This window comes from Juglans microcarpa x Juglans regia, chromosome 2D, assembly GCF_004785595.1.
Source record: "Juglans microcarpa x Juglans regia isolate MS1-56 chromosome 2D, Jm3101_v1.0, whole genome shotgun sequence".
Lineage (NCBI taxonomy): Eukaryota > Viridiplantae > Streptophyta > Magnoliopsida > Fagales > Juglandaceae > Juglans > Juglans microcarpa x Juglans regia.
The window spans coordinates 30076459-30080391 of NC_054596.1; the positions used below are offsets into that span (position 1 = coordinate 30076459).

Here is a 3933-nt window from a genome sequence, read left to right on the forward strand (position 1 = left end):
CACGTGATGGACTTGTTCATAACTTGGTTGGGCAAAAGGATTCCACACTTGACAATCTTTACTTGAATGATTTCCTGCGCAATGATCACAAACAACATTAGTTTGAATAGCATTAACGTTCATTTTACCTATTTGTTTGGATAGATTTGCCAACTGAGCCACAATTGTGAACATAAAGTCATGCTCAACAACGTTGGCCGTCTTCTTTGACATTGCTCTATTTGTGGCCCACGAATAGTTGTTAGACGCTAACTCTTCCAAAAGTTCATATGCGACTTCAGGAGTCTTACTCATCAATGCTCTTCCTGCAGCTGCATCAACCATAGATCAATTTGTGGATCCCAAACCATTGTAAAATGTCTATACTTGGAGCCAGGCTGGGAGGTCATGATGTGGACACTTGTGCAATACATCCTTGTATCTCTCACATGCCTCATTTAATGATTCACCCTCAAATTGGCTGAAGGTAGTGATATCATTCCTTAACTTCACTGTCTTGGCTGGAGGGAAATATTATGGTAAAGCATCTCTGCTTTCGCTCAACTAATAGTGTTTAATTCTAGAGCTTTAATCACAAATCACCTCTCGGTCTCATTGTGATTCAATAAATTAAATAATAGTTAGTTAGAAAATTGCAAGCATTAAGAAGAATTAATAAACACTCAATCATGGAAATATTGAAAATAAAATAACTTGGAATATAAAGTGTGTGTTCGATTCTAGGCTACATCAAAGGTCTAGAAAATAGAATTAGTTCATAATGAAATTGAAAAGAAAAAGAATAAAACTGGTGTTCTTCGTTGAAATCGGTTGATGAAGCATCTGACTCTCGCCTCTACCCTCCAAGCCTTCTCGAAAGAATACTTAAAGAATTAATTTTGAAACTCTAAACTCAGACTCGGACTCTAAAACATAAAAACTTTCGACTCCGATTAAGAACTCTCTAACTCAGACCAAGACTAAAATTAAAACTAAGATTAAGAACCAAGACTCCCTATTCATCCCACAAGATGAGATTAAATAGATGTAAAACTCAAATCTGGAAACAAAATAAATGCAGCTACAATCTAGCCTAAAAATCTGGAAAATAGTTTCTAAAAATAGATGTTAACATAAAAGGAAATTATCTCAAGAATATCAGAATTATCTAAAACGGAAGATTCAGTGATATGCGGCTTGAATTGTGGAACTCGAGAGGATTTGGTCACCAATAGATTGATTGCAGAACTCAGAAGGGTCCCACTGAGTAGATGTCATGTGGGTTGAATATAACTGGCGGGAAGGTCATAAATGAACATGCGTGGAGGTTACGAAGACCATATGTCCCTTTCCTCGCCTACCGAGTGGAAAGACTCACGATTGGGCTGAAAGACTCTCTTGCTTTTTCTAGTTGTTGCCCACAATATCGTTTATATTGGTTTTTTAAGTTGGTCGTTTAGACTAGTTGCCTAATCTAACCGCCTAGAGCCTCGTCGCCACATCTTCACACCTTTTTGCTGCGAGTCTCCTCGCCTACGGAGAGGTAAGTCTTCTCATCTTTGGTCAAGAGAAATCTCTTTGCTGCCCACGGGACAAGGCTTCTGGCCAAATCTCACCGGCTTTCCTCGGATCTTGCTGCCTCTCCTCGGTCTAGATCCATAGTCTCTTCTTTTGTACCAAAATGCTATCCTTTTTCACTAAATCTTCTCATTCCTTCAAATGCAAGAAAATAAATAAAAATATGTAGAAAAAAATAAAATCAATAGTATTGAAGGGAAAATGACACTTTTTATAAATAAAAGAATGATAAAAATCACATAAAAATTACACTTATCAACGTACAACACGTGTCCATAGCAAGTGTGGCACATATGTTAACACAGTCACAAGTGGTGTAAATACCTGTATTGTGATGAGGTAATCGGCAGGGATACATGACTCAAGGGGACCCATGTAGCACCTACATGGTCACTTTAATCAAGTTATTGAATAAGAACATCATGGTAACCCCATGAGACAAAAATATCATTATGGTAATCCCATGAGACAATAATGTCATTATGGTAACCTTATAAGACAAGAATACCATTATGGTAACATCATGAGACAAGAATATCTTGGTAACTCCATGAGACAATAATGCATTTCAAGTTCACGTTCATGATATGTTTCAAGATCACGTTCTTGGTATGTTTCAAGTTCAAGTTCACGATATGTTTCACGTTCATGTTATGTTTCAAGTTCACGTTTATGCTATATTTCAAGTTCACGTTCATGATATGTTTCAAGTTCAAGTTCATGTTATTCAGGTCAAGATTCAAGTCATGTCAGTTTATGCCATGTTACATATCAACTTATTTTATGCTTGCTTATGAATTTAATTATGCATTCATGCCTTTACTATCATGCATGCATTATTAACCTGTGTGAAAGTTCTCTGTTAACTTACTGAGATTTGTATTCAAATCTCACCATGGTAGTCCCAACTACCATCCCCCCGAATGGTAGGAGATGTGTCAGGTCGAGGAGAGGGAGCAGAACTTGGTCGATTGGAGGAAGTTGATTAGGCGACGTCGATGTGAAGTTTGTGGCCTTTTTACTTAATTTTTTGGACATTATTATGATATCGTTGGCCGAGTTACACGAGTTACTCTACGAACTAGCCCAGTAGTTATTATTCTGATATTGTAATTATGGAGTTCAGTCTCCAATGTTTTGAGATTACAGTCTTCTAAGACCTATACTATAATCATGGATGTTTATCATTTCCAAATGTATGGATCATGTTTTAAGTAATTGAGATGTTATTAGTTTGGTGCATAGTCTTGCTCAAAGAAAAAAAATTATCCACTGTGAATATTACATAATGTTAGATGCATGTTAGGAACATTGCATTTTTATTGTCATGAACGGGGGTATGTAATCTTGTGTTGCATGTCTCAACGCTTCAGATGTTCGTCTAATCTGAAGCGAAATCTAGAAGTGTCACACTTTACCCTTGACCCTACACCCATGGGGCCACCAAGTAAGAAACCAGTTTCCATTATGTGGTCTCAATTTACCGAAATACAAGATAATGATCCCAATAAAATCCAAGCTAAGTGTAACAACTATGGTAAAGTGTATGAATATTACTATTAGAGACATAGTACATCCCAATTGAAAGTCCACTTAGAAGAACAATACAAAAAGAGTCCAATTAGATGTTCTTTACAAGAAAAGAGTCAATCGAGGCTTGAGAATGGACTTAAAATGATGGATGGGAGTAGTGTGGGAGCAACATTGAACGAGTATATTAAGTATGATCTGAAAGAATGTAGGAGATACCTATCTCGTGTGGTGATAGTAGATGAGTTACCCTCTCCCTTTGTGGGGGGTGAAGGATTCCAAGCATACTCTAAATATTCGAAACCTAGGTTCGAGATTTCTTCTTCCCACACACTGGTGAATGATATTATGAAACAATAAAGTGTACATAGAGAAATGTTGAGAAACTAATTGAGGGCCAAGGAGTTTGTCTCACGACTAGTACAGGGACATCGGTCCAAAATTTTAATTATATGTCTTTGACAATACATTTTGTTGATTCTAATTGGTAATTAAACAAAAGCATTGTTTTTACGATACATTTTGTTGATTCTAATTAGCAACTAAACAAACAAATTTTCAAGTTTTGTCAAATTTTTAATTACAAAGGTGTGACTATTGGGAAGGCCTTGGAGGCTGCAATAGATGAGTGGAGGTTGGAGAGGGTTGTGAAAGTAATGGTTGACAATGCCTCTTCTAATGATACCTTTTTGGGATATCTTAAGAATAAACTTAGAGAGGACAATAAGACAATCATGGGTGGTGATTGTCTACATGTGAGATGTGATGCACATATTCTAAATTTTATTATAACTGACAGTTTGAAAGATGTTTATGCTTCAGTTGAAAGGGTGAGCACTGCGGTAA

The 3933-nt window shown here is 36.6% G+C and overlaps 1 non-coding gene across 1 annotated transcript; it reads left to right on the forward strand.

The window, feature by feature from the left end:
- The first annotated feature begins 382 nt into the window (after window positions 1-382).
- On the forward strand, window positions 383-489 carry LOC121251301. Its single transcript, XR_005937969.1, has one exon. It is a non-coding gene; the product is annotated as a small nucleolar RNA R71 (small nucleolar RNA).
- Window positions 490-3933: the final 3444 nt, after the last annotated feature.